The following is a 12,926-nucleotide window of genomic DNA, read 5'->3' as shown; positions in this document are numbered from 1 at the left end:
GTTCTCCCAACTTCCGATGGAGTTTGTTGGCAAGCTATTCAGCCAATGCCGAGCCGGCCCTTTGAGTTGTAGCGGGAGATACTTGATGGCGTGTAGATCATCCCCGCGGGCCATGTGAATGTGGAGGAAGAAATCCTCTATCCATACCGCGGGGTCTGTAGTACCATCATATGATTCAATGTTCACGGGCTTAAACCCTTCTGGGAATTCATGATCCATTACTTCATCAGTGAAGCATAGGGGATGTGCGGCGCCTCTGTGCTGGGCTATATCATGACGCAGTTCATACGAGTTTTGTCTGCTGCATTTGGCCCGGCCAGATTTGCTTTTAGTATATCCGGCGTGGCGGTCATCGTCACACGTTGGGGTGCGCCCCCGTGATCCGTAGGTCGATCTTTTATGTCCTGCTTTGTTTTCCAATACGTCTCGCAGGTCCTGCGTGTTGCCCCGGGCCTTGGTGTTTTTGTTTGAGTAGCGACGGGGTGCGGGCTGGACTTCGGGCTGATATGCCGCTTTGTCTCGGCCACGGGGCGGACGGTCAGCCGCATCATACGTTGGAAGTTTGGGCTTTAATGCTTCCTCCTCGAGTTGGGGTAGCAACCTGCGCTTTGGGTAACTTTTGGTTGGGCGCTCGAGTTCATATTCCTCGGCTGCCAGGACCTCAGTCCATCTGTCTGCTAGCAGATCTTGGTCAGCTTGAAGCTGTTGTTGCTTTTTATTCAGGCTTTTTGCTGTGGCTATAAGCCGGCGCTTGAAGCGCTCCTGCTCGACGGGATCCTCAGGCACGATAAATTCTTCATCGCCGAGGCTCTCCTCGTCTTCGGAGACGGGCATGTAATTGTCATCCTCTGATTCTCCGCCTGCTGCCTGTTCCTTAGGGCTAGCTTGCTCATCCTCCCGCTCGAAGCCTGGCTGGAGGGGATTGTCTTTGTCTTCGGCACTATCCTCAGCGTTATTGTCTCTTGTGCCGGTATCGCTGCTTTTGCTATGGCGGGGCTTAGAGCGGCGCCGTTGACGCCGGTGCTTAGATTGCTTCTCGAGGGGATTATCCTCCGTTGTCTTATTGCCATCGCTTTCTTTGGGGGTGTCCACCATGTATATATCATATGATGAGGTGGCAGTCCAGTGCCCTGCGGGCGATGGTTCCTGTTCTTCTCCTACACCGTCGTCCATATCGTCGATGTCTTCGGAGCCGAAATCAAGCATGTCGGTTAAGTCGTCGACAGTGGCTATTAAGTGGGTGGTGGGTGGGGAACGAATTTCTTCGTCGTCCGCTTCTCACTCAAGCCGGACATAGTTCGACCAAGGGCCTCCTGACAAGGAGAGAGACCTCAATGAATTTAGCATGTCGTCCAAGGGCGAGTGCTGAAAGATATCCGCGGAGGTAAACTCCATGATCGGTGCCCAATAACATCCTTGTACTTTTGCAAAACTGCTTGAAGCCCTTTTATTCGCGTTTCCGTCAACTCACTGTTTACGATAATTGGCCACTGGTTTTCATTGTGTAAGAATGCATACTTCAAACTTTCTGGAAGTTGTTTCATTTCTATTTGCCTTGGTTGCATCTTCTCTAATGACCTGGCACTACTTTCCAACATGCTCACAGGTCTGATTTCCTCATCTAATTTCACTATTGTCCTCCTCAACTACCGCACAACAATTACTTCCATACCTCTCTTCATAACCTTCTTCCACACATTTCTGTAATGTATCAATTCTGTAGCAGTGTTCTTCTCTTTGCGGAACATGTGTTGCATGCTTCATGTCAAACTCCACCTTTTCATTTCCGAACCTCAAGCTCAATTTAGCTCCTTGGACATCAATAAGTGCACCAGCTGTGGCCAAAAATGGTCTTCCAAGAATCACGGCCTCACTCTTGTCCTCCATATCTAGCACTACAAAGTCAACCGGATAAGCAAACTTCCCAACTTTGATTGGAACATCCTCAAGAATTCCAACAGGTCTCCTGTATGTTCTGTCGACTAACTGAAGAGTTATGGATGTTGGATTTAATTCTCCCAAGAACATCCTTTTGCTGACTGAATGTGGTAACACACTAACACTTGAGCCCAAGTCACATAGAGCACTGTAAGTTTTGTTTCCAATCACACATGGTACACAAAAACTTCCTGGATCATCCAATTTTTCAGGCATGGAATTCTGAATTCTTGCACTGCATTCCTTTGATAGAGTTACAACTTCTGGCTCAGACATGCTTCTTTTCTTTGTTAATAATTCCTTGAAATATTTGGCATACATCGGAACATGGAAGACGACTTCAAGAATAGGAATAGTAATCTGAACTCCTTTCATAGTTTCCAAAAATTTGGCAAATTGCTTGTCATCTTTGGGTTTGTTGAACCTCTCAGGAAAGGGAATGTTGTTGGTTGTTATTGCTTCCTCTAGCAAAGGCTCAGCTCTTGTTTGAAAACTAGGAAATTCGACTTCAGTTTCAATTCGGTTATCAACTTCTTTCTCCTTTATTTTCTCTGATGATGTTGAAGGTGGATGTTGAAGGTGGAGTTCCGGATGAACTTGGCCTCATAGCAGGAGGCACATATGTCTTCGGAATAGGAAGTAATGGTCCTGTCATAGCTCCACTCCTTGTAGTCACTGCATCAACTGAAGATATTGCCCCAGAGTGAGCTTTCGGGTTTGGAATTGGTTGAGCAGGCAGCCATGCTTCATTTTCTCCCACCATACTATCCATTTTGCTCACAAGCATCTTAACATAATCCTTTAAGCCATTAACTTCATTTGTCATCTTGTTCATCAATTCCAACTACATCTTCATGATTTCCTCCATTCCATTTGACTGAACATTTTGTTGTTCATTCTGCCTCGGCACTTGAAATTGACTTGGATGATTTGGTGGTCGATTTCCTTGTACTGTCGATCCACTTGCATATGACTGATTGTTCTTGTACGACAAGTTTGGATGGTTCCTCCAAGAAGGATTGTAACTGTTTGAGAATGGACCTTGACTTTGGGCATAACTTACTTCTGAAACCGATGATCCAATTGCTGAATAAGAAGGTGCATTCTGTTGAAGGATGACCTGCTTGGCCACATACATCACACATTTGAGGCACACTTACTGAAGCTACAGATGTACCGATGCAATTTGACATGATACTGTCCATCTTCTTGTTCAAGATGTCAATTTGAGCCGCCATGCTATCATTTGCAGACACATTGTACACACCAGGATGTGGTGGTGCTATTGCTCTTTCACTTGACCATTGGAAATGATGAGACGCCATACTTTCAATCAATGCGAATGCTTCATCAAGGGTTTTGTTCATGATTCCTCCTCCAGCTGCAGAATCGACAAAAGCTCTGGTCTGAATGGACAGTCCTTTGTAAAAGGTTTGTAACACCAGCCATCTTTCTAAACCATGACGAGGACACATTCTGATTAAAGAGTTGAATCTTTGCCATGCGTCATACAAACTTTCTCCATCATATTGAGTAAACCTTGTTAACTTGTCCCTGTATTCAGCAGCTTTTGTTGGTGGAAAGTATCTCTCAAGAAATGTCTGCAATAAGGTCTCCCAAGTATCCTTCAGATGTTCAGGCAATGAGTTAAGCCATACTCTTGCTCCATCTCTCAAGGAAAATGGGAATAGTGATAATCTGATAGCACTCGGTGAAACTCCATTTTGCTTGAGAGTGTTACAATACTCCAAGAAAGTCCTTATATGCTCATGTGGATCTTCTAAAGCTGTTCCACCAAATCTGGACTGTTGTGCCATGTTAATCAGAGCAGGCTTCAATTCAAAATTGTTCGCCTGAATAATTGGTTGCACCATTTGTCCTGGTATCCCATGATCTCTTGGGATCCACAAGTCCCTGAGCAAAGGTACTGGATCAGGCATCTTTTTCTTCTTCTTGATCTTGCAAAGTTTCAGCAACTTGAAACCGTATTTCATTCTCTCTTCTTCTTCTCAATAAAGTCCTTTCAATTTCTGGATCAAATGGCTCTAGTGAATAGTCAGGTTGAAGCATAAGACAATTTCCTATAAAGTTCCTGAAATTGACACATGCTAGTTTTCTCAAAACTGCAGCCAATGTTAGGAAATGGTTAGTTGCCAGCAATACTACGTAGTCGACCTAAAATAAATCCTGATCTGCTTCTACTAATGTGCTAATGAAATTTAGATCCCCGGCAACGGCGCCAAAATGATCAAGTGTAATATAGCAGGGTTTTTGCGCCCAAACTACAGATGTCGTGTTCTCCTCAGGGATCTAGAACTTCGAAGCACACATTCAGAACAACGGAATAGATGAATTAAACCGTAGTGACAACAAGCAGCTACTAGAGCAAGGTAAAACAAAATAAAATGCAGCAAAGGTAAAGGGTTCAGAAATAGGATTGTCTCTTTTTTAGTGGTTTTCTTGTAATCAAACAGACAAGTAAAACTAGCACATGGAAGATGGTTCAGACATCACACACAACTCATGCAACCAATTAATGTGACAGCGGCTCACAGGAGAATAACTACTAACTTAATATCCAGCAAGTGTAACAACAATTCAGCAAGGATACATGAGGTTTCAGCAAAGGTACACAGGTAACAAAGTAATTTTCAGATCCAACAGTGCATATATTCAGAGAACAGGAACAAGAGAAGAAAGAGGTTCAGAGCCTATGGGTCTTGATGATCTTCGATCCGAAGCTGTAGATGTTGCAGGCAAAGAAGAGTAGCAGCAGAGCACGTTGGAGACGATCTTGCGTGGAGCACCAGAAGGCCCGACGCCCCTGGCCTCTGGTCGATCCTCTCCCTCTCAGCAGCGAGGAGGGGGAGAGAAGGAGTGGCAGAGATCGTCGGTCAGGGAGGTCGCAGCAGCAGGAGTTGGAGCTGAGTAGCAGTGGTCGATCTTGAGGTTGGAGACGAGAAAGTGAAGCAGGTCGGCGTCGTCGTTGGAGACGAGGAAGTGCAGCAGGTCGGCGTCGTAGTTGGAGAGGAGCGGTGGATCGCCGATCAGTTCGGGGCAGCTTCATGGTGGATCGGGCGCCACCGCCAGTCTCCCGGCACCCTCTTCTCCCTCTCTCTCTCTCCTTCGATCTGGTTCTTCTACTGGTTCCCCTTGATCCCCTTGTTCGATCTGGTGGTAGGTGAGTAGTGGAAGGCAGCGAGGAGGAGGGGAGAAAAAGGCAGTCGGCGCTGATGATTTTCTTTCCTTCGACCCCCTTGTACTCTGCTATCTCGTGGTCGCACGCGTGGGATCAGACATGCATCTTGCTGGTCGCGCCAGACCAGCCCCTTCTCACGCGCACAAGCAGACATCTGCTCTTCTCTGTCTGACTAGGTGCGTAAGTCCCTGGTTCTTTTCAGCTCGCCCCTTCTAGTTCTAACTTTTCGCACAAGATGATCCCCAGCTTGAAGGTTATAAACACTTTCGATGAAGTTTGGGTGCCTAAACGCACCAGTCCTGCAAGATATGAATAAGTGTTGTAAAAATATCATAATAGGAATATTTCTATAAGAATGAATACTTTATAAGTAAAAATTGTGGTCATAGGTTTGATTTGTTATGCAAAAAGGCTTGAAATACAATATGAATGAATGTGCTATCACAAGGCAATATGACAATGATGGAACGTGTCATAATAAACGGAACGGTGGAAAGTTGCATGGCAATATATCTCGGAATGGCTATGGAAATGCCATAATAGGTAGGTATGGTGGCTGTTTTGACGAAGGTAAATGGTGGGTTTATGGTACCGGCGAAAGTTGCGCGGTACTAGAGAGGCTAGCAACGGTGGAAGGGTGAGAGTGTGTATAATCCATGGACTCAACACTAGTCATAAAGAACTCACATACTTATTGCAAAAATCTACAAGTCATCAAAAACCAAGCACTACGCGCATGCTCCTAGGGGGATAGATTGGTAGAAAAAGACCATCGCTCGTCCCCGACCGCCACTCCTATGGAAGACAATCAAAGAAACACCTCATGCTTCAAATTTGTTACACAATGGTTACCATACGTGCATGCTACGGGACTTGCAAACCTCAACACAAGTATTTCTCGAATTCACAATTAATGTACTAGCATGACTCTAATATCCCCATCCTCATGTCTCAAAACAATCATCAAGCATCAAACTTTTCATAGTATTCAACGCACTTTATATGAAAGTTTTTATTATACCCATCTTGGATGTCCATCATATTAGGACTAGTTTTATAGCCAAAGCAAATTACCATGCTATTATAAAAGACTCTCAAAATAATATAAGTGAAGCATGAGAGATCAATAATTTCTATAAAATAAAACCACCACCGTGCTCTAAAAAGATATAAGGGAAGCACTAGAACAAAATTATATATAGCTCAAAAGATATAAGTGAAGCACATAGAGTATTCTAATAAATTCCGATTCATGTGTGTCTCTCCCAAATGGTGTGTACCGCAAGGATGATTGTGGTAAACTAAAAATCAAAGACTCAAATCATACAAGACGCTTCAAGCAAAACACATATCATGTGGTGAATAAAAATATAGCCTCAAGTAAAGTTACCGATAGACGAAGACGAAAGAGGGATGCCTTCTGGGGCATCCCCAAGCTTAGGCTTTTGGTTGTCCTTGAATTTTACCTTGGGGTTCCTTGGGCATCCCCAAGCTTAGGCTCTTGCCACTCCTTATTTCAAAATCCATCAAATCTTTACCCAAAAACTTGAAAACTTCACAACACAAAACTCAACAGAAAATCTCATGAGCTCCGTTAGTATAAGAAAATAAACCACCACTTTAAGGTACTGTAATGAACTCATTATTTATTTATATTGGTGTTAAACCTAATGTATTCCAACTTCTCTATGGTTCATGCCCCCCGATACTACTCATAGATTCATCGAAATAAGCAAACAACACACGGAAAACAGAATCTGTCAAAACAGAACAGTCTGTAGCAATCTGATTTGTTCGAATACTTCTGGAACTCCAATTTTTTTGAAAAACTAGGACAACCTGGATAATTTGTATATTAATCTACTTCAAAAAGAATTGACATTTTATCACGTTCTGGTGAATTTTAACAATTATTTTCGTGAGCGCAAAGTTTTTGTCTTTTTCAGCAAGATCAAACAACTATCACCCAAGAAGATCCCATTGGTTCTACTTGGAACAAACACTAATTAAAACATAAAACCACATCCAAACAGAAGCTAGATGAGTTATTTATTACTAAACATTAGCAAAAATCTAAGAACAAAAATAAAATTGGGTTGCCTCCCAACAAGCGCTATCGTTTAACGCCCCTAGCTAGGCATTGATAATTTCGATGATGCTCAAATGAAAGACAAGAATTGAAGCACAAAAAGAGCATCATAAAGTACGTGAAAAACACATCTAAGTCTAACATACTTCCTATGCATAGGCAACTTATAGGCAAACAAATTATCAAGGCAAGCAAAAACTAGCATATGCAAGGAAGCGGAAAGAAACAATAGCAATCTCAACATAACTAGCGGTAATTTAGTAACATGAAAATTTCTACAACCATATTTTCCTCTCTGATAATAATTACATGTAGGATCATAAGCAAATTCAATAATATAGCTATCACAAAACATATTCTTAATACGATCCACATGTATGCAAAGTTGACACTCTTCCAAAATAGTGGGATTAACATTAACTAAAGTCATGACATCTCCAAACCCACTTGTAATATTATTGCAAACATTATTATCAATCTCATATTCATCGTGGGGCTTAAATAAATTTTCAAGATCATAAGAAGCACTATCACCCCAATCATGATCATTGCAACAAGTAGAGGACATAGCAAAACTAGCATCCCCAAGCTTAGGGTTTTGCATATTATTAGCACAATTTACATCAATAGAATTTATAATAAAATCATTGCAATCATGCTTTTTATTCAAAGATCTATCGTGAATCGCTTCATAAAGTACTTCATCACAATTTTCAGATTCACGAATTTCAAGCAAAGCCTCATAAAGATAATCTAGTGCACTCAACTCACTAGCAATAGGTTCATCATAATTGGATCTCTTAAAGAGATTAGCAAGTGGATGAGGATCCATAAACTTTTAGCAAGCGAAGATGCAAGCAAAAAGAAGGTACATGGTAACACAAGATCGAACAGAAGGAGGGCGAAGAAAAGGCAAATCTTTTCGAAAATTGTTTTAGAAGTGGGGGAGAGGAAAACAAGAGGCGAATGGCAAATAATGTAATGCGAGGGAGAAGATTTTATGATGGGTACTTGGTATGTCTTGACTTGGCGTAGATCTCCCCGGCAACGGCGCCAGAAATCATTCTTGCTACCTCTCGAGCATGCGTTGGTTTTCCCTTGAAGAGGAAAGGGTGATGCAGCAAAGTAGCGTAAGTATTTCCCTCAGTTATTGAGAACCAAGGTATCAATCTAGTAGGAGACAATGCACAAGTCACCTAGTACCTGCACAAACAATGAAGAACCTTGAAACCAACGTGATAAAGGGGTTGTGAATCCCTTCAGGGTCACTCACAAAAGTGAGATCTAATAAAGATAGTAAAGTAAATATTTTTGGTATTTTTGTTGTATAGATTGGAAAGTAAAGATTGCAAAATAGTAAACGAGATGCGATGTAATTAAAAGAGATGCAATATAATAAGAAAGAGACCCCGGGGCCATAGGTTTCACTAGTGGCTTCTCTCAAGATAGCATGTAATACGGTGGGTGAACAAATTACTGCCGAGCAATTGATAGAAAAGCGCATAGTTATGAAGATATCTAAGGCAATGATCATGAATATAGGCATCACGTCTGTGTCAAGTAGATCGAAACGATTCTGCATCTACTACTATTACTCCACACATCAACCGCTATCCAGCATGCATCTAGAGTATTAAGTTCATAAGAACAGAGTAATGCATTAAGCAAGATGACATGATGTAGAGGGATAAACTCAAGCAATATGATATAAACCCCATCTTTTTATCCTCGATGGCAACAATACAATACGTGCCTTGCTGCCCCTACTGTCATAGGGAAAGTACACCGCAAGATTGAACCCAAAGCTAAGCACTTCTCCCATTGCAAGAAATATCAATCTAGTAGGCCAAACTAAACCGATAATTCGAAGAGACTTGCAAAGATATCAAATCATGCATATAAGAATTCAGAGAAGAACCAAATAATATTCATAGATAATCAAGTTCATAAATCCACAATTCATCGGATCTCGGCAAACACACCGCAAAAGAGTATTACATCGAATAGATCTCCAAGAACATCGAGGAGAACTTTGTATTGAGAATCAAAGAGAGACAAGAAGCCATCTAGCTAATAACTATGGACCCAAAGGTCTGTGGTAAACTACTCACGCTTCATCGGAGAGGCTATGGTGTTGATGTATAAGCCCTCTGTGATCGATTCCCCCTCCAGCAGATCACGGAAAAGGCCCCAAGATGGGATCTCATGGGTACAGAAGGTTGCGGCGATGGAAAAGTGTTTCGTGGCTCCCCCTGATGTTTCTAGGGTATAAGATTATATATAGGCGAAAGAAGTACGTCGGTGGAGCTACAAGGGGCCCACGAGGGTGGGGGTGCGCCTACCCCCCGGGCGCGCCCTCCTGTCTCGTGGCCGCCTCATTGCATCTCCTACTTCATCTCCAAGTCTTCTGGTTTGCTTTCGGTCCAAGAAAGATCATCGCGAAGGTTTCATTCCGTTTGGACTCCGTTCGGTATTCCTTTTCTGCAAAACTCTAAAATAGGCAAAAAAACATAAATTGGCACTGGGCCTCCGGTTAATAGGTTAGTCCCAAAACTAATAGAAAAGAGCATATTAAAGCCCATTAAACATCCAAAACAGATAATATAATAGCATGGAACAATAAAAAATTATAGATACGTTGGAGACGTATCAGATATTTGAATCCGAAACATGGAAGCGCGAACTTATTTTGTCGTCATTCTTTTTTTTGGGGGGGAGGGAGGGAGGGGGTGGGTGGCAGGGTGCTAAGCGTTCGTACGACACACGCGACCACCATGACACGACCCTGGTCTGCCTGGTGCGCCTACATTTGAGAATGCAAACGAATCTTCTTTCATTTGCAAACGAATCTGTATGTATTACCATGCCCGTGTTTTCCTTGCAAATAATTAGTCATTCGAAATGAGATACTATAAATTAATTAATGAGGAGTTATTTAAAAAAATCAAAACGGTATCCACGCTAACGTGGATTAGTGTGTGTGTCATATAATTGGTTACTGAGTTAGAGTTTGTGTCACATAGAAATCTCCAATTCTAACACACGGTATCCACGCTACTTTTTTAATACAAATTCATATGTATATGATGAACACCATGGTAGTGAGAAAACTTTGGATGGATTCAAACATACGACCTACAAAATAGCACAACAATCGAGTCAATGTCAACTTTTCGAAACCTAATATGGCACGAATTCGAAATAATTACCCATATGCATGGTCCTCAGTTCAAATCTTACAATGTACACGGAATTGAAACATCAATATTAAGTCTCGTACTATCTACATTCAAATGTTGTTTTTAGCCCCCCCCCCCTCGGCACACATGCTACATACTTCCTGTTGGGGATATGACTATTGGATATGACCCGCCCAGGAGGGGCCGGGTCATCCTTATGGCGGTTCATCTCAATGAAGCCCAAGAGTATGTTAAGACGGCGGTTTGGAAGACAGGCTTGTTAGAGGGCCCAAGCCCAAAGGCGGTTTAGGGCCCGTAAGTATAAACCGCCATGTACATGTAAACTTGTATCGTAAGGCATGTAAAATAAGTCACCAAGCCGGACACGTTATATGAGCCGGCCGGGACTCCGTTGGCTGCAGGACGTCAACCCGTGTATATAAGGGGACGACCCGGCAGTTGCTTAGGACAAGAAACAACAGGTCGAGAGCCAGGCTAAGCGTATTCGCTCCCTGGTCATCGAAACCCTAGCAATACCACCTCAAACTGGATTAGGCCTTTACCTTCACCGCAAGGGGCCGAACCAGTATAAACTCCTCGTGTCCTTTGTCCTGTTTAACCCCTTTAAGCTAATCTCGTCGCAATGGCTCCACAACTAAGTCCTTCCATGAGGACATCTGCCATGACACTTCCACGACAGTTGCCGCCCACCATGGGGCCAGCGCATGGTGGTTTCGAATTCTTAAAGGGCAACTTCGAAGGGATCAAGGGATACGCCGTGGGCTGGATGACCAAGAGTCGTCACGGCAAGCTCTACATCGATGACGCAGGCTGGGGCCCCGAGGCCGGCTCAATTGAGTACGGGTACCGGGTCCCCTTTGGCGAAATTAACGTTTTCATCGGCAAGATCGGCGAGCCGGGCCCTGAGCCGGACATCTGCACCGACATCGTCGAGAAGGCTCGGTGTGCAAGACCCGCCCGAGTTTAGCCCGCCATGAATCGTGCCTTAGTAGGATTCATCCACGGAGCGTAATCTGAGGATAGATTGATATCTGGTGATGAGACGGTCGTCTACTCGGACGGCGAGTCGTCCACTGGTGAGACCGAGTCATTGTATCAACTGCAAGATGCCTGGCTTGGGGGCTGTTCCGATGGCGATAGTATTTCGGACCCCTTTGAGCCGCCGAACAGGGTTGCGATCTTTATGGCCGGTACGCAGCCCGTACAGCACTCATCGACTGCAGCAGAGATGATTTCCGGGTCAGCAGCGGCAACGGCTGCCAGGGCAGGAGGCCCTGTGCGCCTGCCGGCTCAGGTCTTAACTGACTTGCAGGATAAGCTGACAACATTGTTAACAACAGTGGTTAACCTGGCAGATCAGGATCAGCATAATGCGGCAGTCGCAAAGTTGCGTGATGAGATATCACATGCCAAGGAGGAGCTGAACGCAGAAAACGCTAGGATGGCCGAGGAGCGGGCTGCTTTGGATGCTTAGGCACAGCGGATTTAGTCAGAGTCTTTCCAGCTCATGCTGCATCAGAATGCCTCAAATGAAGTCACGAGGAGAAGGCATCAGACTCGCCTACCACCGGTTCACGAGGCGAGAAATCTCTTTAACATGCCCGAAGCAGGGACCAGTAATCAACCAGTGATAAACCGGGTTGAAATGCCTGGGACGGGGGTGCCGGTTCAGCCGCGCACGATGGACCCGCCTCGTCAGAACAATAACCCGTCGCAGCACGTGCCGACGCCACCGGGTCATTATTCTAACCCCTTGGATAACATGATCGCGAAAGCATCACGATTGGTGGCTCTCCCAGTTGAAGGCGAGTCTCCAATGGTGGTTGAGACGCCAAGGGCTAGAGAACTGCTTCAAACAGCGTTGGTTCAGCAGCAGGCTTATTCCTATAGCCATTGCAGGATTCATTCAACCCCTCGCCCAAGCCTAAGTTATAGCAGGCATATCGAGGAACCGGCCGTGTCAAGCAGTGGGCGGAACCGCAACCCGCCTCGTGGACATAACCCGGCAGGTGGTGGGGTTAATTCCCAGAATGTAGTGGATCAAGGAAGAGCGCGTCGAGAGGCTGTGCTGGCGGCTCAGTATGCAGCTCATCAGCATTCCCCGGTTGGTCCGACAACTTCGGCGGAGACAGGGGTGACATTTAGGACTTTGGATGTGCCGTGTTTGGCTTCGGCTCTACATAATGTACGATTGCCCAAGGATTTCAAGGGTCCCCGTAAGGTGCCCAACTACACTACGGACTTACCCCCTGAAACATCGGTTGAGAGTTATGAGATGGCGATGGAACTGCTGGATGTCGACGATGCTGCATGTGCTATGTATTTCACCATGATGTTGGAAGGGACAGCTCGTACTTGGTTGAAGGGATTGCCAGCCAACTCCATTGGGTCATGGGCCGAGTTAAAAAGCCCGGTTTATCCAGAATTTTAAAGATACGTGCAAGCAGCCCATGTCAATTGTGGATTTAGCCTCCTGTGTCCAAGAAGAAGGTGAGTCAAT

At 44.4% G+C, this 12,926-nt stretch overlaps 1 non-coding gene across 1 annotated transcript; it reads left to right on the top strand.

Annotated features, from left to right (window-relative positions):
- The first annotated feature begins 3,393 nt into the window (after nt 1-3,393).
- Nucleotides 3,394-3,500, top strand: LOC123171669 (small nucleolar RNA R71). The gene has a single exon (XR_006485346.1). It is a non-coding gene; the product is annotated as a small nucleolar RNA R71 (small nucleolar RNA).
- Nucleotides 3,501-12,926: the final 9,426 nt, after the last annotated feature.

Source organism: Triticum aestivum, chromosome 7D (assembly GCF_018294505.1).
Source record: "Triticum aestivum cultivar Chinese Spring chromosome 7D, IWGSC CS RefSeq v2.1, whole genome shotgun sequence".
In the NCBI taxonomy this organism is placed as follows: Eukaryota; Viridiplantae; Streptophyta; class Magnoliopsida; order Poales; family Poaceae; genus Triticum; species Triticum aestivum.
This window is presented reverse-complemented; position numbering and strand designations above follow the sequence as displayed.